This window comes from Mobula hypostoma, chromosome 6 (genome assembly GCF_963921235.1).
Source record: "Mobula hypostoma chromosome 6, sMobHyp1.1, whole genome shotgun sequence".
Taxonomy (NCBI): Eukaryota; Metazoa; Chordata; class Chondrichthyes; order Myliobatiformes; family Myliobatidae; genus Mobula; species Mobula hypostoma.
In genome coordinates, this window is record NC_086102.1 from 81,059,759 (window position 1) to 81,082,941 (window position 23,183).

Sequence of the window (23,183 nt, forward strand, 5' to 3'; positions counted from 1 at the left end):
AAAACGTCAACTGTTTGTTCCTTTCCATTGATGCTGCCTGACCTGCTGAGTTCATCCAGCATTTTATGTATTGCCTTGGATTTCCAGCATCTGCAGATTTTCTTGTGTTTATCACTTACACAATAGGCAGTTATCCATACAAAGCAAAATATTCTATCAGAGCATCACAAAGATCTGGAAGGTACGAATTAAGAGCAGAAATAGGCCACTTTTCATTTCCTTTTTTTCCATTTGCCTGATGTGCCCCAATTCAGTATGTAACTACCACTCCCTTAAACATAGGCTTTGCCATCACTCTGAGGGCAAGGCTTCAAAGAATTTCAAATCCCAATAGAACATTTCACCTCCCATTATAAATAGAAAACTTAATTCTAAACCCTCCTGACAGGCAACCCCTTCTCCATATCCACCCTGTCAAGTTCTCTCAGACCCTTTGCATGCAAGTTTCCTGTCATTCTGTAAACTCCAGCAGATACAAACCGAGCCTGACAACCACTCATTCTGGGTAGTGTTTTAATTTTTTTCTGGCAGCTTCCAAACCATTAACATTCTTCCCTAAATAAGGAGATCTCTCTATTTATCTATACATCTTTATCTGTATGTCTATACATATATCTATAGATTTTTTAACCACTGCTGTCTCACTAATTCCTATATAACTGATAATTCAAAATATTCCATTTCCCTAATAAAGCAATATTACCAAAATTTCTAATTACTCAATGTACTTGCATACTAGTCTTTTATAAATTATACACTGGGGAATCTTGATTCCCTGTACACCAGAACTCCATAAATTCTCACCATTTAAAAAAATGCCTTATTTTTCCTATCAAAATGGACAATCACACATTAGGCTCCATTACCATATTTATATTCACTTTGTAGCCTTCATACTTTAGACCAGTCGTCCCCAACCACCGGGCCGCAGACTGGTACTGGGGCGCAAAGCATGTGCTACTGGGCTGCAAGGAAATGATATGATTTGGCAATGTTCATTGTCATCCGTCTTGTAAAGACACTGCATCGGAAGCAAGGGGAAGCTACTTCTTGTATTTTATCCCTATTACAACCATTGTTAATATCACCATGTACAACTCAGACTAATTTTCTTAATTGCACACTCTGCAAATCTATAGAATAGCAACTATAACAGCATCAAAGAACAACGAGAGTGCAGAAGATAACAAACTGTGCAAATCCAAATTGAAATCAATAGCAATAAATAATGATATCAAGATAATGAGATAAACAGTCAAAGTGAAATCATTCGTTGTATTAACATTTCAATGACATGGCAAGAGCCTGTTCGTTGAAAGGTGGTAACCGCTGGTGTGACAACAGGAAATTTAGCAGCATTATCAAAGCCTTTCCCAAATGTACAAAATGTAAAGCAGAAGGCACAGCAACAATCATTGTGACATTGTTACATCATTCCAAATTATGAATCATTTATGCCCAAATCTCATATTTCCTGCTGGAAGATCAATCTTCTATTAACACCAGTATGTTACTGCCTCTATTACAAGCCTTATTTTCTGCCATAACCCATTCAATGAGCAGTTTTCAAAAAGTCCACAAGTATATTCACTGGATCTTCTGTTTTCACAGAATACATTACTCCAATATACACGCATTGGCCACATTACTAGATACATCTGCTCGTTAACACTAATATCCAATCAGCCAATTCATGAAAGCATTGAGATATTGTCAAGAGGTTCAGCTGTTGTCCAGACCAAATATCAGAATGAGGAAGAAATGTGATCCAAGTGACATTGGCCATGGAAGGAATGATTGCTGCATGCCAGACAAGTGGTTTGAGTATCTCAGAAACTAACTGCTGATCTCTGGGTATTTTCAAGCACAAGTCACTAGAGTTTAGAGAATAGCACAAAAAGCAAAAAACATCCGGTGAGTGGCAGTACTGCAGATGAAAATGCCTTGTTAATTAGAAAGGTCAGAGCACAACAACCAGACTGGTTCAAGCCGAGAGGAAGCCAACAGTAACTCAAATAACCACACGTTACAACAGTGGTGTGTACAGAAGAGCATCTCTGAATTCACATCCTGAACCTTGAAATGGGTGGGCTACAGAAGACCACAAACACATTAAAGTAGGATGCACCTAATAAAGTGGCCACTGAGTGTATAGTCAAATAGGATTTTTCTTTCACACAGAATTTTCCCGATTTTCTTGAATCTTATGTATCATGGTACATCACCTCTAATAGCTTCTAAAATTTTCCCTCTGACAATTGTTAAATTAACTGGCCTATAGTATCCAACTTTCTGCCTTGTTTCTTTTCACTTGTGAGTCATGTACATGAGGACACTGCTACAAATTAAAGGTTATTTAAAACAGGTGTATGGAAATTTCTTCGAGGGTAGTAGATCTTTGGAATTATCTGTCAGTAAGACTGGTAAATGCTAGATCATTGGATATAAAGTGAACACAAATATCTGAATGATCAAGGCACGGAAGTATGAGGAAACTGACCCACAAGTGTTGTGTCTTGCGCAGATCAGTCATGATCATATTGACTAGTGGGGCAAAGTGGTCTATACCAGCTCTTATTTTCATGTGGTCTCTGGCCTTTTGAATAAGAGTTACATTTGCTATTCTCTAATGCAATGTGATTTCCCCCAAATCCAGGATATTTAAAAAAAAGTTAAAACAAACATCTCATTGACTCGTTGCTTGTTATAAGACCTTCTTCCTTTGAAGGCAGCTGGAGTATTCTTTGGCTATTTTAAAAGACAGGGACAGATTATTGATGTGCAAATAAATGAATGGTTACCAGTATTGGACATGAAGTTGGAATTGAGATTAATATCAATTTTCATATTCAACAGAATTAGCTTGAAGGACCTAATCTTTCTCCTGATGTACTAGAAATTCCTGTTTCATGTTTAGAATGCAAAGTACGGCACTGGCCCGTAATCTTACCATTTTATCCAAAAGGTTTGATTTCTAGAATTGAAAATATGCTACAAAAATTTCAATGAAAGAGTGCAAGAGCTCTTTCAAACGAAATGAAGATATCAGAATTTAATTAGTCAAGGTATTAAAAGAAAAAGTTTCTTCTGGGGGGAAAAAACTCCAGTGACACGAGGAAGGATCAAAACAAACATTTATAGTCAAAAGAGAAAAACTGACCTAAAAAAAACCAAATATCAGTTAAATTTCAAATTTCATATATCTCAGAATAATGGGATTTCTACATTAGTGGAAGAAACGTTGCTGGTCAATTGCTAGGATGTTCACGTCTTTTGCTCTTTGCTTTTCTGGTATCACAAAGCACTTTATGTCTATTGCTTATCCACTTTGAGAGTTAAAAGTCACCTTGAAACAGAAACAAGATCGTGATAAGAGACACTTCTTCCTCAGTGGACACTGACATATGGCAGTCAACAAAGAAGCAATGCAAAACCTTATTCACCATCTCTCTGGTGAACTGTTCATTATCTTCTGTGCATTTCCAAAGAGTAAAATTGGCACAACTCAATGATGAAGTAGCTCTAAAGACATGTACCAACATTCTAAAGTCCACCATGTCTTGGCTGAGGTCACCATCAGGCCGGGGGGGGGGGGGGGGGACCTCAGTAGATCTGCATCTTCTGCTGCTACTATAACTTGATCAAACACAGATTCAGTATCTACCATGATCACCACTGGTACTTTTCCAAATCTAGTTATGACTCCAATCAGTAAGCTAGTAAGATCTGCCCTTTGTAAAAGCTGAGCATTAAAGTGATATTCCATAAAAAGTTGCTCCACAGTCAAACACAATACAGAGTTTAGGAGGGATAATGGCGCCTAACGGCGACTCCTTTGCTTGCATCTTCGGAAACAGCTCGATTTCCATCTTTAATATCTCTATTTTTCCCTTTCAGGGTATTTTGTTTTTGAAGACCCCGGCCTGGAGTTACACGCTGACTTTGGTTCTTTGCGGTAACAAGACCTGCTCTTGGGGTTTCATGACTGGTTGTTATTCGACATGCCAAGGGCGCAACCTAAGAGCTCAGCTCACCTTCGGAGGGCCAAGATCTCATGGCTCTGGAGATGGGCGGAACGATGGTCGGTGTCCTGGCAGATCAGTGTGTTGTGATGATCTATGGCTGTGTGCCCAGAGACCTGAAATCTTTGGGCACATAGCTCCAAAAAAAAACAAAAAAAAAAAAAAAAAATGCAATGGACTTTTAACATTGTCAACCAGAGAGCTATTCGTTATGTCTCCCTTCATGCTGTGAAGTGGAGATACCTCTGTCTCCCTTATTAGGGAGAGAGAGCCCGTGGTATGTTGAATACCAAGTGAAACACGTAGTCTTTGGAGTACTGCAAGTCTGTGTCTTTGCTGTTGCTATGCTGCACGCTTGAGTGCTTGGTGGTGGGTGCTGATGCTTTTTTTTTGCAGTGGGGGGATTGTTGCTTGCTGCCACTTATGCGTGGGAGGGAGGGGAGCTGGGGGGGGGACCTTATAGCTCTAACATTTAACTTTGTGGATGGTTGCGAAGAAAAAGCATTTCAGGATGTATACTGTATACTAGTGGTCGCCAAACGGTCGATCACTGAGACTTTCCCAGTAGATCCCAAAAAAAAAGAAAAGAAATACACAAATACTGCTGTAATGTGAGCATTATAAAAATAAGTAATACTAATTAGGATAATGGTAATATAGCAATACTCCAGCTACAGAAAGCCATTTGTAAAGAGAGGTTGTTTCCGGGTTGCGGGGTTTTACTTCGTCTTTTCTGCCCGATGCGCATGCGTGTGACTAAACGATTTAGTAGGTCGATCTTGCCTTTCACTAAGGCCGAGGTGGGGGATCTTGGGCTTAAAAAGGTTGGCGACCACTATTGTATACATTTCTCCGACATTAAATGTACCTTTGAAACCTTTGAAGTTTCCCTTTTCTGAGGTAGTAAACACCTTGATGTGAATATACCAGACTTTCCCCCATCACTGCATTCAAGATCCTCTGCTGGTGATAAAGTTTAAGGGAATGGAGGATTCTCAAGATCCCTGTAAACAATGGATTCAGTACTGACTATGTCTGTGACTGCAATGTGTTTGAATAATGTCTCACAGCTGCTTTCTTTGGAGCAAGAAAAGGGTTAAAGTTCGCCCAGATCCACATGTCTCTGGGCTTTTCACACCTTTTGATTTTGACAAAAAGCAGTACCTGATGGAAATTAGACAGAACATTGCTTTCTTAATTAAAGCATAAATTTGACAGGTGTTCTTATCTTTGTCATTAAGTTGTAGCTCCAGCAAACCAGGTAGGACATTCCTTTCCTTAATTAAGGTGGCTGGAGTGTCTAACAAATTGATTATACTTATGTATCAATAGTCCATTGACTTGACCAGAATGGTTATCAAACTGATTGTTCTTTTGTATTGGTGGCCTTATAACTTCTGACAATTCTGACATCGGGCAGTGAACTTGTAGAACTGACGGGGAGATGAGAAAGGGTCTCTCCCTGATGTTGGGTCCAAGTTCACTCGCTGGCTGAGCTTGAAGAAATAAACGGGTGAAAAGATAAGTAATGATCTTTTTGTGCTGTCATTATTTGATCCAGCAAAGTTACGTTTACACTGGCATTCTTGACATAACCTTTGGAGATGACATCCTTCATGAAAGCTGTGTAATCAGTGTGAAATGCAAATCCTTCTTAAACTCCTTCCTTAGATTTAGAGAACACTGTTCAGCAATGTTCCTATCATTAGGCATGCTAACTTCCTTCTTCTCAAAGTAAACTAATCTGGTAGTGAGCAACTACTAGTTTTGCAGAATTTGCAACCAGCTCCATGTACTTGTGATCTTCTCTTGACAAACCAGGTTGTTCATCCTGACTGCATTCATGGAAGTCTGCCTTAAACTGCCACAACCAAAGCTTATCCAAGTTCAAAACTGAGATCTTGTTAACCATCAGCCAAGGCTGTGCACAGTCTCCTCCAGCAACATTGTCTCCTTTCAGTGGTCCATTCACAGTCCAATGGAACATTGTTCTAATTGCATTTAGTCCATCATTAACACTGAATCACTTGTAACAGCTCCAATGCTTTAGGCACATTTGTCCCTATCAGTAGCCCAATTTCTGAATCAATCTCTAGCAAATGAACATGTTTCAGTCAAGACCATCCCTGGAAATCCCTCAGATGTGGAATGTTCCCTTTCTGGACAGGCATACATTTCTACATATAGATGTAGGGTAGTTCACAATAGTTTTCACCATCTAAGCCAGCCGCTTCCAAATCTGAAACAATGTAGCTATTCACAGGCTCTTCTTGACCCATAGTGCATAAGAGAATATGTGTCCTTTTTCCTGTGAGGTTGAACTTGTTTATGAGGCCTACTATGCAGAACACTGCTGTACTTCCTTTATGTAGGAAAGCATAAATAACCACTGTCTTGTTACCCTTCTTAGACTTCACTTGTACTGGAACTATGGGAAGTTTACAATCATGATCACCACCCCGAATAAGGCCATTAGATACCAGGGCAATACTCACTGCTGCGTCTGATTCTTTCACAGCTTTTGATTCTGCACCCTTTTTGTCAGAGTGAATGAGTATGCTGTGATGCTTGCCTTGCATACCTTGCACAAAAGACACTTTCTGCAATCCTTGCTGATGTATCCTGTACACAAGCAAACAAAGCAGACACCATTTTCCTTAGGAATCCAATCTTCTCACCATGTGAGATTTTCTCCAGCTGAGAACACAAATTCAATGTATGTTCCCTATTGCAGAACAAACAAAGCTTCTTAGCTAAAGAGAGCATTTACCTTCCATTAATTCCAGGTTCAGTTCTAGCTTTACTTCTCAGAGTGGCTACAGTAGTGGCAAAGCCGCTTCCTTTAGCTTTAGAATGAAATTGTGACTTAGTTTTGTTTACACTTTTATGCAGGTGATGTAGCATCTTGTATATTCCCAAACATTGGGTGTACAGGAATCTTTATTTGCCTTTTAATAAAATCAACAATGTCAACAAAAGTAGTCTTACAATTGTGCCTTTCTTGCAGTTTACATCCCACCGCTCTCCATTTATACCCAAGCATACAGGGCAATTTCTTTATTACAAATGACATATTAGCAGGCATGTGCAGCTCTCGCATGTACTGCACCTCTTCCATGGCATTACAACAGCTTCAGAGAAAAATAGTGCATTCTTGATGGGCTTTCACATATTCAGATTTGATAAGTACCATGTAATAACCTTCTCCACGTAGGCAGATGCAATTTTTTTGTTCATTAGCAAAATATTCCTGTAATAAAGCCTTGGCCTTTAGATATCCTTCCTCACCGTCAACATGCTGGCAACTTCTGACAAGTTCTCTAGGGCGAACTCTAGTGTACTGTTCAAGGAAATAGAGACAGTCACCGTAACTATCAGTCTTGCCTTCAACACCATTCACAAAGGCCCTCATAACTGCATGATACTGCAATGGATTGCCAAAGACATAATCTCACTTTTAGGCAAAGATGAATTGCATTGTTGTTGCACCAATAAGATTATTTCATTTTGCTTCCTCAATATCAAAAGCACTACTTTGACCTATGTCTAAAATAAAAGTGTTTCCGCCATCTAAGTGAATGACCCCCATGCGCACTTTGAGCTGTTGGATATGACAGGTTCAGAGTGCCTCCTAAGTGTAAGCTGAGAGTGAACACCTGAACTACAGGGTATTCACTCTTGGGGGTCTAATTCATGCTTCATAGATACTTGAGAAACAAATGAATCAACACCAACATTGAGTGTGTTGGATTTTCTCTGTGCCTTATCAATATAGGAGCTCATTCCACTGGACTGTCCTGATAGTGCACTTTTAGCACTTGCCATAATTGAAGCTTTTAGCACATTAACTTTGGCCACCTGTGTGGCAATTTCTTCCTGCAGCCTAACTGCTTAGAGGAACAGCTCTTGCTCTTCCAGCACATTTGTCCTTCAATAATCGTTGACATGTGCTTTAACGAGTGCAGAGGAGGTATTAAGATACAGAATATATTCTGCCTGGAGAACTTGGAGCACTGCCATTTGACATACTGTCGCTTGGTTTCACATCATCCCGTGAATTCTCTGCTATGTGTAGTCAAAACAAGCCTTGAAATTTGAGAAACCTCTTCACTTGTTACAGCAACATGACCTTCCACAGAACATGCTTGAGTCAGCCATGTATAATTTCCCCTATGAACGCCTACCAAAGCATGCACTGTTTGAAAAACACTGGATCTCTTTCCTGTTCAACCTCGGGAAGTAATGACAATACATGATGTGGCTTAGCAACAGCTTCACATACTGGTTGAGTTCTTTAGATATGATAACACTTGCAAGGTATTTTCTTCATTTCACATAAGATCCTCTATTACCAGTACTAAATCTTTAACTTTATCTTACATTTGTTTTGATTCTACCCACTATAATTTCAAAGTGAGTTAATTTCTCTGTTGCCAGAGCGAATGAGGGTTACTGACGTCAGTTTCACGCTTCGATTCACTCATGTTACTTTTCCTACTTGCACTACTCGCAATTAACTTTGTTCGCCTGCAGCACTGGCAATATTCCGATTCAATAAACGTAGTCAACAAACAAACTGTCCATGCATCCACAATGCTTAAACCAGACAAAACAGCCTTCAAATTTAAACATCGGCAACCGAGAATAATTTCTGCACTTCAATAAAATAAAGCGACGAACCATCAGGCAATTCCACAAGATAGTGCAATGGTCCCCAATGAACAGGCAGTGCTGGCCATTCAAAACTGTTCAAACCACAAACACACATGAATCAAAAAGGTTGTTACTTGCCACAAGCTGTTCTGGCTTCTGTGATGTGATTCCAATTTTGCTAACAGGCTGAAGGTTTTGTTTAATATAACTAAATTTTTGTTAATAAAATTTAGCAGTTACTTGAAAACAAACCAAAACTGCTCATAGTCAAAGCACAGGGGTTTACACTATATGATGCACTTCAAAATAAAATTCTAAAGATCAAAAGAATAACATCAATACTTTATTAAGAAACCAAAGACAAAAAATCTTGTAGCGATACAAAACAAAACTAAAATAGCAATATAATGAAATAATATATTGTCTAACAATATAATAGCAACCTAGCGTTAACTGTCAACAAAAAATATCATCCCAGCTGCCACCCTGGCTCGAACTAGACTAAAGACAAAGCATGAATATATAACTATATTCATTCGCTTCCACCTCGCCCCAACCCACGTGACAGATTACCAATAAACATGTAACACAAAATACAATACAGATAGAAAATAGATACATGGCTCCTACACTGACCTCAGTGGCAGATGGTGAAGATGGTGGGAACTACTTGCAAAGGATAAGGTTTTGGGGTATTTGGAGGCAGGTAATAAAAATCGGGCAAAGTCATCATAGTTTCCTTAAGAGAAAATCTTGCCTAAAAAATCTATTAGAATTCTTTGAGGAAATAACACAAAGGAGAATTGGTAGATATTGTGTACTTGAATTCTCAAACGGCCTTAACAAGCTGCCACACAAGAGGCCAAGTGTATTACAGGAAAGATACTAGCATGGATACAGCATTGTCTGCTTGGCAGCAGAAAAACAGTGGGACGAAAGAGAACCTTTTCTGATTGACTGCCAGTGACTATTGGTGCTCCACAAGGGTCGATGCTGGAAGCGTTTCTTTTTACATTTTATATCAATAATTTGGACGACAGAATTGATGACATTGTGGCCAAGTTTGCATGATGATACAAAGATAGGTGGGGGTCAAGTAGTGTTGAGGAAGCAGGGAGGATGCAGAAGGATCAAGACCAGTTAGGAGAAGGGACAAACTGACAGATGGAATACAATGCTGGGAAGTGTATGGAAATACACTTTGAGAGAGAAGGGAAAAATTGTATAGTGTATGTTCTAAATGTAGAAAAGTTACAAAAATCTGAGGTGCAAAGGGATTTGGGAGTCCTCGTGCAGGATTCCCTGAAAGTTATCTTACAGGTTGACTCAGTAGTGAAAAGGAAAATGCAATGTTAGCATTCATTTCAAATAGATCAGAATATTAACAGCAAGGATATAATGCTGAGGCTTTATGAGGCATTAGTGAGGCCTCACTCAGAGCATTGTGAGCAGTTTTGGGCCCCTATCTAAGAAAGATGCGATGTTGGAGGGTCCAGAGGAGGCTCATGAAAATGATGCCAGGATTGAAAGGCTTATCATATGCAGAGTGCTTCATGGCTCTGGGCCTGTACTTGCTGGAATTTAGAAGGCTGAGGGGGAGGGAGGGGATCTCAGAAACTTATCGAATGTTCAAAGGCCTAGATAGAGTGGATGTGGAGAGGATGCTTCCTTATAGGTGGTGGAGTCATGGACCAAAGAGCACAACCTCAGAAAAGACACTAACCCATTTAGAATGGAGATGAGAAGCAATTTCTTAAGCCAGAGTGTGGTGAATTGGAATTCGTTGCCACAGGCAGTTGTGGATGCCAGGTCATTGGTGTACTTAAGGGTGGAGGTTGACAGTGTGAAACATAATGAGGTTGAGGGAAATAGATCAGCCATAATCAAATGGTGGAGCAGACCCAATGGGCTGAATAGACTAATTTGGTTCTTATGTCTTATGGAGTAAATATCAAGCAAATTCAAAGGATCATAGTAAAATAGAATGTAGTGTGATCCAAGACGCAATCAAGGAAAGTTCTTTGGAAAATGGCTCAATTTTTGAAGAACAGCTACTACCATCTTCCATATATTTAAACAGAAAAATTTTGAAAGCAAAACATGTCCCGTGAATGCTCTCAAAATGTTCAACCCTGCAGGTATCATACAGCAAAACTCAATATTTAATTTCCCAATCTCATATGGTATTCAGATACAAACAAACTATGTCAAGTGTACCTGTTACAAACATACTGTACACTCTATGAAAATGTAGAGCATAAAAGCTGTTCTAACCCCAAGGCCGTTAGTTTTATATTACAAGGCATCTTTGAAAGTTGCTAGAATAAGCGATAAATCAATGAGTTTAAATCTAATTTGATGAATTTTCACAATATTTCTTGAGACACAACCTTCTTTCAGATTTGTATGAAGAAACTCATTAAATGAAGGAACAATGTAATATTTATATACAAACTAAATACAATTGCAGTAAAAATTGTGAACCCTTTGCAATTACTTGGTTTTCTGCATTAATTACTCAAAAAGTGGTCTCATCTTCATCCAAGTCACAATAATAAACAAACACAATCTGCTTAAACTAACAGTACTTTTCATGTCTTAATTAAACACATTGGTTAATCAGTCATAGTCCAGGCTGGAAAAAGTATGCGATCCCTTGTATTTAATAACTGGTAGAACCTCCTTTAGCAAAAACCTCCACCAAATGTTGCCTGTAGCTGCTCATCAGACTGACCAGATTTTAGACCATTCCTCCATTGAAAACTGTTTCAGTTCATCAATATTTCTGGGTTAACCTGCATGAACAGCCCTCTTCAGGTCACGCCACAGGTTCTCAATTGGGTCAAGGTCTAGACTCTGACTTGCCAATCCAAAACACAATTATTTTTGTCTTTTTAAACCAATCTGTTGATTTAACTCGTGTTTTGGATCATTGTCTTGATGCATCATTCAACTTCTATTAAGCTTCAGGTGACAGACCACTAAAATTCTCCTGTAAAATATCTTGATACAATTTTGAATTCATTGTTCCCTCAATGATTGCAAGCTGTCCAGGGCTAAAGGCAGCAAAACAGCCCCAAACAATGATGCTCCTTCCACCCTGCTTCACAGTTGGGATGAGGTTTTGGTGTTGGCAGGCATTGCCCGTTTTCCTCCAAACAGTGGTGTGTACTTCTGCCAAAAAGTTCAACTTTTGTCTCACCTGTCCACAGAACATTGTACCTGAAGTGTTATGGAACATTCAGGTGGCCTTTTGCAAACTTGAGATGTGTAGCAATGTTTACTTTGGAGAGCAATGGTTTCCTCCGTGGTGCCCTTCCATGAACACCATTCTTGTTCAGTGTTTTTCTTACAGTGGACACATGACAGAGATTTTAGCAGATTCTAGAGATTTCTGCAGGTCTTTTGCTGTTACCCTTGGGTTGCTTTCACCTCCTTCAGCACTGCATGTTAAGCTCTTGGTGTGATCTTTGCAGGATGTCCACTCCTAGGGAGAGTAGCAATAGTACCAAATTTCTTCCATCTGTAGACATTTTTTCTTACTGTGGACTGATGAACACTCAGGTCTTTAGAAATGCTCTTGTACCTTTTCCAGCTTCATGCAACTCTTCAATTCTTCTTCTAAGATCCTCAGAAAGTCATTTTGATCGATATATATCACCTCTACAACACACACCTTCAATCTCATCTCATTTGTTGGAACATCTGAGTCCAACTAGCTTTTGTAGAAGGCATTATCCCAGAGGTTCACATAGATTTTTGAACTTAGACTGATTGTTTAAATGGTGTACTCAGAATTGACGAGAAGTACAATTGTTTTGTGTTATTAGTTTAGATAGATTGTGTATATCTATTATAGTGACTTAGATGAAGATCAGACCACATTTTATGCATATTTAAAGCAGAAAACCAGGCAATTGCAAAGGGTTCACAAACTTTTTTTTTGCAACTGTCCAACTGAGACTCATTTTCTTGGGGACATGCTCACTAAGTCTATAGAATAATAACTATAACAGAATCAATACACGTCTGCCCAACTGGAGCATTCAACCATAGTGCAAAAGACAACAAACTGAAAATACAAAAATAAATAATAATAATAATAATAATAAATAAGCAACAAATCTCAAGAACATGAGGTGAAGAGCCCTTGAAATTGAGTATATTGGTTGTGGGAATATTTCAATGAATGGGCAAGTGAAATTACTCCCTTTGGTTCAAGAGCCTGATGGTTGAGGGGTTGCAACTGTCCCTGAACCTGGTGGTAAGAGTCCTGAGGCTTTTGTACCTTCTTCCTGTTCGCAGCAGCGAGAAGAGAACATGTCCTGGATGGTGGGGGGTCCCGATGACAGATGCTGCTTTCCTGTGATAGCTTTTCATTTAGATGTGTTTAATGGTTGGGAGAGCTATACCCATGAAGGACATTGCTGTATGAAGGATATTGCTGCTTGTAAGGTTTTCTATTCAAGGGCATTGGTGTTTCCATACTAAGCTGTAATGTACTATACATAGAAGTCTGTCAAAGTTTGAGATCATGCTGAATCTCTGCAAACTGCTAAGGAAGTAGAATGGTAATTGCACTTGTTTGCTCAGCCCAGGACAGGTCCTCCAAAATAGTAACATCTCAGGATTTAAAGTTGCTAAGCCTCGTCACCACTGACCCTTTGATAAGGACTGGCTCATGGATCTCTGGTTTTCTGCTCCTGAAGTCTATAATCAGCTACTTGGTCTTGTTATATCAATGATCTCTTAATGTCAGCAATACTCTGCCGGATTTTCAATCTCCATCCTATATGCTGATTCATCACTCCCTTTGATACGGCCTATGATAGTGGTGTCATCAGTAAATTTGAATATGGTATTGGAGTTCACAATCATAGGTGTAAAGTGAGTAGAACAGGGGGCTAAGCACACAACCCTGTGGTGCACCTGTACAGATAGTGATCATGGAGGAGATGTTGTTGCCAATCTGAACTGACTGGAGTCTACAAGTGAGGCAATGCAGGATCCAATTGTACAAGGAGTTATTGAAGCCAAGGTCTTCGAGTTTATTGAACAGTTTTGAGGGGATGATGGTATTGAATTCTGAGCTGTAGTCAATAAAGGGCATCCTGACGAATGCATCTTCACTGTCCAGATGTTCCAGGTTTGAGCAAAGAGCCAATGAGATGACATCTGCTGTGGACTCATTGCTTTGGTAGGCAATTTGGAGTGGATCCAAGTCATTTCTCAGGCAGGAGTTGATATGTTTCATTATCAACATCTTAAAACACTTCATCGCAGGGTAAGTGCTGCAGGGCGATAGTCATTGAGGCAGGTACTACACTCTTCTTGGACACTAGTATAACTGAAGCCTGCTTGAAGCAGGTGTGTACCACACACTGCCAAAGCAAGAAGTTAAAGATCTCAGTGCACACACCAGCTAGCTGATCAGCACAGGTCTTTAGTACTTGACCAGATATCCCATCTGAAACACATGGTTTTTGTGTGTTCACACTCCTGAAGGCTGCTCACATGCTAGCTTCAGAGAATGAAATCATTGGATCACTGGTGCATATGGGAATTCATGATGGTTCCTCCACTATTTGATGGTCAAAGCGAGCAAAGAAGGCTGGAAGTGAAACCTTGTTATCACCTATATCGTATGACTTAATTTTAATAGGAGGTGATAGTATTCAAGCCCTATGACATTGTCGAGTATCCTTTGTTGATTCAAATTTGATCGAGAATTGCCACTTCGCCCGTGAGATGGTTAGCTTTCCAAGATTGTACCTGGACCTCTTGTAACTTTCTTAGTCACCAGACTTGAATGCCTCTGATCTGGCTCTCAGAAGATTTCAGATCTCATTGTTTGTCCAGAGCTTCTGATTGGGGAAGACTGAATTATTTTGTGGGGGCATACTTATCTACAGCTGTTTTAGTAAAGTCCACTACAAACATATGGTGTATTCATTTAGATCCCCAGATGAGTCCTTGAACACAGTCCACTGACACGAAGCAATCACATAGCCGCTCCAGTCTCCCGCGACTACCTCTGTTGTCCTAATCTCTGGAGTTCTGCTCTTTAATTTCTGCTTGTATACAGGTAGGAAGACAGCCAAATGATTCGATTTACAAAATGCATCTGGGCATGGAACAATAGGCATTCCTTATCTTAGTATAACAGTGGTCTAGTATGTTGGGACCTCTGGTGCTACAGGTTACATGCTGATGGTAATTGGACAGGGTTTTCTTCAAACAAGCCTAGTTGAAGTCTCTGACTAGGCGTTTTTCCAATCATCAGGATGTACCATTTCTTGTTTGGAGACTGCATTATGCAGTATCGTGAGCACTTGATTATAGTCGGCTGATGGTGGTGTGTTAACTGTGGTCAGGATTATGGAAAAGAACTCTCTAGGTATATAGAACAGACAGCATTGGACGTGCTCAAAATTGAGGGAACACGAGTTCCACAAAACCGCTACAACAGAGGACCACCAAAAGTTTATCATGAAACACACATCTCCTCCTTTTGCCTTTTCTGAATCAGCAGTTCAGTCCATTCTGTAAATCAAGAAGCCTTTGGGTCAAATCGGTGTATCTGGTGTGCTGGGAGAAAGCCAAGTCTGTCAGACATACACCAGTTCGTATCAGTGTCCTACGAATTATATTACCCCTGATCCATTTCAGATAGGACAATCCATAATAACCATCCACATATAACAGTACAGGATAAACAAGAACTTACTTACTAGACATACCCATTCCAAATACAAACATACAAAAATCAAAGTGAAAAACAGCAGAAATATGCTGAACTAAAAGAGTAAATTGGAAGATGATGGAATATAAACAGGGTATACATTGTCCCAATATTAACATCTACAACTAATTTCATCCCAGTCACTACGCAATAGCACAGCAATAGGCACGTAAATGTCCGGAAAACCACAATACCAAATACCACTAGAATAGTCTGAAGTTCCTAGCAATTGAGAAATGAGTGTGCCTGGCTCTGCCCATACCTTTGGTTTTACCAGCTTGAACTGAGTAAAGATAAAAATAACAACTTATTGATAGAGCACTTTTCATATAGACGATGTAGTTCAAAGTACTTGACAATGGGATAAAGTACAAATACGAAAATAAAACACAAGATGCTAGTTAAAACAACACACATCAAAGTTGCTGGTGAACGCAGCATAGGTTTTGAGTTGCCATTTAGAAGTGTCAGCTGAGTCTGCATCCCTAATAGTTTTAGGCACTGAGGCACCTGCCAATTATCTTTTGAAGGGGATTGTTTAAATTTGAGTCCAGTGGAAGACCTAGGAGCTTGAGCAAGATTACAAAATGAAAGCAATTCGGTGATTTACACTGGTCCCAGACCATTTGCGCATTAAAAACAAGAAAGAAAAATTTAAAATAAATTCTAAAAGATACAGGAACCCAATGCAGAGTAGCTAGGACAGGAGTGAAATGCTCCCTCATCTTGGTTTTAGTTTAAAGTAGAGCAGCAGCATTCTGAATGAGTTGCTTTGTCAAAAGATTTGCTTCAGAAGACCAGTTAAAAGTGTATTCGATATAAAGGTGTGAATTAGTCTTTTAGCATTATTACATAACAGAAACGGGTGCACTTTTGCAATATTTCTTAAGTGTAGAAATGCTGCTCTGGTCATTTTCTTCATGTGGAATCTAGGGCAAAACTGTCCCATTGATTAACATACTCTTCATCACTGAACAACTCTAGCTTCCACAGCAAACCTACGATTATGAAGAGAACACAATTCACGATATTCAATCAAATGCCCCTATTCTCATTTTAATTTATGGTGCTTGAATCTGTAAATGTGAAAGGCACTGTTGAAGTACTCTGTGATTCTTGAAAATCCCTTAAGATTTCTTAGTAGCTGCTCCCAGACTTCCAACTTCTATATCATCCTTTACTGGAAATAAACTGTTTTTCTATTGTCATTTGGCCAAAATATTTGAATTCTTCATCAAGCAGCATTGTGAGCAAGGCAACAGCTCACCACCACCTCTCAAGGAAAATCTGGGATAGCCATTGAAGCCTTACCAGGAAAATCCACACTACATAAGAGGAAGTTCATCTTTATCATGAGCTTTCACTTTTGGTAGAACAATTGAACCAAAGACTAATGTGAAATAATGGTGTTTTTTTAATTGGCTGAAAACTAGAGCAGAGTACAGTGGATAATAATAAATATACAAACTCAAAACAAATTACTCTTCAAACTTGTGATCAATGTCCACCTTAAGATGTGAAATCTTGGGTGAAGTCTTCCCAACTCAAAATGAACTAAATGCTTTTGGTGCTTGATTCTTTGTAAACAGGAAACAACAGAAGAGGATAAATTAAGTGAAGTGGAAGTACCCTTTGAGTAGGCTACACTGCAAGCATCTCTGCAAAATTTCATGCCTACTGCTCCAGATACATATGGGTTTCACACTGTTCATGCAAATACCTTAAGGCAAAATGTATAGCGCAATTAACCGTTCTTAATGGGATTCTTCAGAATATCAATACTTTGGCAATTAGCCCCATTAAATGTTGCTCTTGCAAGGTCTGAGTAATAAAATCATGACCAATTGTAAAATCTGATGACAAACTGAACTCAGTAAATGAATGCAATGTACTTTGTTATAGTACAAGATTCAATGCACATCTCTACTAATACAGCACTAATCTTGATAAACCCCAAGTAATGACACTATCTAACTGAACACATCAACTGCTTAGTTTACAATGATGTACAATTTTTTTGTGAATAATGAAAACCTTTTAATTAAATTGCATCAAGGACAAAAGTCAGATAATAAAACTGCTATCTGTAAAGGCCTGGGAAATCTTGACCTTTATATCTGCAGACGTCCCACCTCTCCCAGATATTCCGGGAGTCTCCCACATATGAATAGTGGCTCCCTGATGCCCGCTAATTATATACAATATCACGGAAATCAATTTTTTTGAGAGCAAGCAAGCGAGAGAGAAAACAAGAGAAAATGTGAGAGTGACCATGCGAGAGAGAGCGAGAGCAAGCAAGTGAGAGTGCGCGAACGAGAGAGCAAGAGAAAGTGAGAGTGAGAAAGTGAGATCGCGAGCAAGCGACAGAGATTGCGCGCGAGAGAGTGCACACGCCATGGGAGTGTTCCAAACAAAGAAAATATAACACGTACGTCACCCCAGACTACACTAAAGTGTACCCCTGCCTAATAGGGGTCAAAAATAATGACAGTGTTGCTCGCTGCGCTGTTTACAACAGTGACTTTTCTGTTGCCCATGGTGAGTTAGGACTGTAAAAGACATGTTGAGGTGAGTTTAACAGGTGTCATTCGTTCATTAGTATAGCTAACATTATTTAAACTAGCTGGCTAGCTGCTAAGGAGCTACTCTATTGCAGACATCCCATCTCTCCTGGAAGTTCCGGGAGTCTCCCGCAAACTGATGGTGCTACCTCCCTGAAATGAGTTTTTGCAGGGTCGGATGTCTGTATCTGGTAGTTCAGAAAACAAGAGAATTGAAGCTGTGCTAAAACTATTAAAAGTGTCTAGCTCTTAGTCACAGTAGAACATATGGGCCCACACTTGAGGAAGGCTTAAATAAAAAGGGCAGATTTATCAGATTCCCAAATTGAAATACAAGAAAAAACTTATGCAACTATGCAAGTAATATCTATAGATTAGATGATTATTAGGGATGTGATGCATTTTCCAAGATGAGAAGTAACAAAACTATTTCCAATTGTTGGAATCTAGGACCCAGAGCCTAGCTGAAAAATTGTGATAGGGCTTTTGACATCCTCAAATGCAAATGGAAAAGCTTGAAACTATTCTACAAATGACAACCATGTTAGATCAATTGCTTAAATTCAATAGCATCAACTGATTTTTGCTGACTATAATCACTGAGAAATATGGGATTAAAGCAAATATATAAATTACCCATGATCTCAGTTAATAGCAAAACAAGGTAGATATTTAAAAGGATTGGTAGGGCCTTCACTTTTCTTTTGACATGAACAGCATCCAGAGGACAGAAGTCTCACACAGAAAATTTTCGAAACAGCTCAGCAAATCTGTGAGAGGCCATGTAACTTGCTGTATGGAATGACAATGAAAAAACCCATGAGATAGTCCAAAGAAACATCTGGGATCAGTTGGTCTACTTGGAGGTGTAACAGAAGCTACTGATAATTGCTAAATAATGATACACTTGGGTATCAAAAAAAAGTGAAAACACAGGGCAGAGCCTCTGCCCCTTCCCTCTACAGTCTTGACGAAGGGTTCCGGCCCAAAACGTCGACCAATCTTTTCCACAGATGCTGCCCGACCTGCTGAGTTCCTCCAGCGTGTTGAGTGTTGCTTTGAAATCAAGAGTGATCCTGGTGAAGCCACTTCTAGAATAACTTACACAGAACTGCTCTCTGTAGCCAATTCAAATGTCCCTTCATTGAAGCATACAAAGATGAATCTTTATTTTGAAAACATTCATTTTACTTTCTACTGAAAGTATTGGATACAAAGCACCTTTAGTTATCCAAATGCTCCAAATCTCCAGTTTAGAAAGGGAAGTGCACAAGGATCAGAAACAACTCCAGCAGACAAAGTTACAGATGAGGGAATCAGGATCCTGTACATACCCAGAGCAGTACCCTCATATATTATACTCACTGTACTAATCAACTAGCTCCAAAACCAGAGCCTCTGCAACTGAATCCTTGACTGGTGCATCTCAAGGACGTGTGCTTAGCCCACTGCTCTTCTCTCTCTACACCCACGATTGCGTAGCTATGCACAGCTTAAAAAGCATCTATAAATTTGCTGATGACACAACTATTGTTGATAGAATTTCAGTTGCTGTCGAGGAAGCGTACAGGAGTGAGATAGATCAGCTTGTTAAGTGGTATCGCAACAACAACCATGCACACAAAGTCAACAAGATTGTGGACTTCAGGAAGGGAAAAATCAAGGAAACACACACCAGTCCTCATTGAGGGATCAGCAGTGGAAAGGGTGAGCAGTTTCAAGTTCCTGGGTGCTATAATCTCCTGGGCCCAACATAATGATGCAATTAAAGGCGCAACAGTGGCTATATTTCATTAGGAGCTTGAGAAGGCTTGATATGACACCAACGACGCTTGCTAATTTATACAGATGTACCATAGAAAGCATTCTAACCGGTTGCATCACCATCTGGTGCGGGGGGAGGTGGGGGGGGGGTGGCACTGCACAGGATTAAAATAAACTGTAGAAAGTTGTAAACTCTTGTCAGTTTCATCATGGGCACTAGCCTCCCCAGCATCGAGGACATTTTCAAAAGGTGATACCTCAAAAAGGTGGCATCCATCATTAAGGATACCCATCACCCAGGACATGCCCTCATTGCTACCATCAAGGTGGTGGTACAGAAGACTGAAGACGCACACAATATTTTAGGCACAGCTTCTCTCCCTCCACCATCAAATTTCTGAATGGACTATGTACCCATGTAGACTACATCAACAATTTTTTTCTTTTTTGTTGTCTTTTGGCACTACTTAATATAATTTTTTAAATATACTTATTATAAATTATATTTTTTAATTATGCACTGCAATTTATTGCTGCCATAAAACAATTTTCACACCATATGCCAGTGAATTCTGAGTCTAACATCAATGACAAGGTATTCAATGTCTGGGGCAGTACTATAATCAAACTTCTCAAATCCTCACCAGATGAGTCACAGACAGGGCCAGGGCCCCTGGGCTGCAGGCCCTGATGGGCTCCTGCCAACACTGTAAAATGCTGCTGTACCAAGCAAAAAAAGGCAATAACAAGAGCAAAGGTCGTACTGGTCTAAATATCAAAGCTGTGGACCAAGACATTGGTTAGTACAATACGTAGGTTATAAACTTACAGGCCTGAAGAGGGAGGACAAAAAGTAATGCAGATTCTTAGTCTGAAGGACAGCATCTAAAGCACTCAAAAATTGACCTAGTTGGCTTAGTAAAGTTATGAGGGAGACAAAGTATGACGTACCCAATCTTAAATTTTTATTTAGCTTTTGCTGCATACCATAGGCCTTATTTCTCAAACAATGCCAAAGCATTTTTATCTAGGTATTTTTCTCAACCGTGTGTTCTGAGAAAGTAAAATGGAAACGGGAGACAAAAAGGCCAAGAGAGATGGCACGATGGCAAACTAGGAAACTTGACAATACTTCCAACAATCTTTTTGAAAAATGAGATCTAGCACATACTAACCTATTGCTGTGCGGTTTGCACAGTAAAGGCCACTTATTACTTACTAGGTTTGTAAACAGTCAACTATTAGCCTATTGCCACAAAAACAGGAACAGCACTGATATTTACAAAGTCAGATGCTTGTTTTTCAAAATTAAAGCCTAGTTTTTCTGGATTTCTTCGCAGCCAAGTCCTTGATCAGATCACTAAAATCCAGTTTCCGAACAAGATCACTTTCAAGTGACACCAGAGTAAGATGATTCAGCCTGTCCTGTCCCATTGTGGACCTGAACCTATTCTTCACTAGCTTGAGCTTGGAGAAAGATCGCTCACCACTTGCATTTGTGACAGGGAGAGTCAGGTAAAGCCTCAAAGCAATGCTTACATTTGAGAAGATGACCTGCAAGTTTTTTTTTCTCTGAGGAAGCATAAAAGCTCTGTTGCAGATGATATATCTTTACCACTTACAAATTCCCTGAAATAAACAATCACCTCTGCAAAGTCAAACTCCAGATCAACTGAATATCTGCTTTGGGGATCAGATGCTCTCTTGCGCAGATCACCATCACTAAAGATGCGGCATGCAGAACAAAACACAGCCAGTGGAAGGGGAATATAAGAGCCATTGCCTTGATATGTACTCACCATTTACGAGCTTGCATTTGAAGTGAAATTTGGAGAAAAAACGTCTCTGTTGTTTGTATACTCATTCCAAAGCTTTGATATCCACATCCTTATTCTGGCAGAACTCCAGCCCTTTCTTAGCCCAGTATGCTCAGGCTGAATCATCTAATCATAATAATGATTAGACAGAGTACATGGTGCTTAACTGCGATGAATGTACTCTCAAGACCGTAAAGAATGATACCATTAAGAAAGTCTTTGACTACAAGTACCTCGGGTCAAGTATGATGAGTTTGGAGAAGGCCATAAAGATACGGAAGGTGCTGGCGTGGAGGGCTATGAACAACATGAAGGAAATCTGGAGTTGAACCTGACCAGAGGGCTTAAAAAGAGGGTCTTCATAGCAGCCAGAATCCATTCTCACGTTCTGATGCGAGACGTGGACACTCACCAAGACTATGCAAAAGTCACAACATGCTGGAGGAACTCAGCAGGTCGGGCAGCATCCGTGGAATACTGCCCAATCTGCTGAGTTCCTCCAGCGTGTTGTGAGTGTTGCTTTGACCCCAGTATCTGCAGATTATTTTGTGTTTACTATGTGAAAGTCTCTAGATGGTTGCTATATACGAATGCTCCGGATGGCTCTTGACGTGAGTTGGCAACAGCACATGACGAACGTCGAGCTCTATGACAACCTACCAATGCTCACCACTAAAGTCGAAGCGAGAAGACTGCAACTAGCAGGGCACTGTCTATGCCACCTCGAGCTACCTGCCAGCCGTCATCATATGGGAGCCCAATGGGAGGATGAACCCTGGGCGCCCTCCCAAGGCTATGGTCAACACGCTCCTAGAAGACAGCGACATGGCTAATGTAGATGAACTGAACACACTGATGAGGGAGAGGGAGAAGTGGAGAGTCCGTCATCGTGCTCAACGCCAGCCCCCTAGGCCTGAGTCGACGTACTAGTAGAATCAACTAATGTTTCCTTTCCCCAGCGAGCAGGATCAGTGTAAGGATCCTCAGTAGCGGTAGCGGTAACATTAACATTAATGGCGGCCTGACTCGGCTGTTCGGAGGCCTCTGTGGTTGGGAATCCCAAAGTCACGCTCTCTGCCTCTTCAACGTTAGTCGCTGACTGTGGCAAGGATGGTGGTCCTGTGCTAACGCTGGCTGTTGAACAAGTCTCCATTTGTCCACCAGTCTCAGACTGTGACGAGAGTGATGGTACTGCTGTATCATCGAGAACAGGTTTTAAAAATTCTGTCAATTTCAATGTCTTTTTTAATGCTTCTTTCTCACAGTCCTCTTTTTCTTGTTTCTTTTCTGTGCTCCACTCTCATATTTTTTTTTTGTCTGCCATGATGATAGCTACCTTTGGGCCCCTCTGCAGCTCTGGCCCCTGGGCTGCAGCCCAGCCTAGCCCTGCCTAAAGTCCAGCCCTGGTCACAGAGATACTCCTTTCATCTTGAATCAAAAGCATCTTCCTTTGCTAAATTTGCAGTATTGAGAGTATTGATAAAACTACGCTGAGATCACTAACTTAAGCAATCAGCAACATAGGTGCTCAATGTGTCAGTGAATTCACCAACTCAGTTTCCTATTTGTTATAAAAATTTAGTGAAATGCCCAATGAACAATTTCCAATAAACTATTTACAAAA

General features: G+C 40.0%; 1 protein-coding gene across 4 annotated transcripts in view; it reads right to left on the reverse strand.

The window, feature by feature from the left end:
• The window catches only part of LOC134348140 (ribosomal protein S6 kinase alpha-3), a 136,599-nt gene that overhangs the window by 100,065 nt on the left and 13,351 nt on the right, over positions 1 to 23,183 (reverse strand). The window lies entirely within an intron of this gene.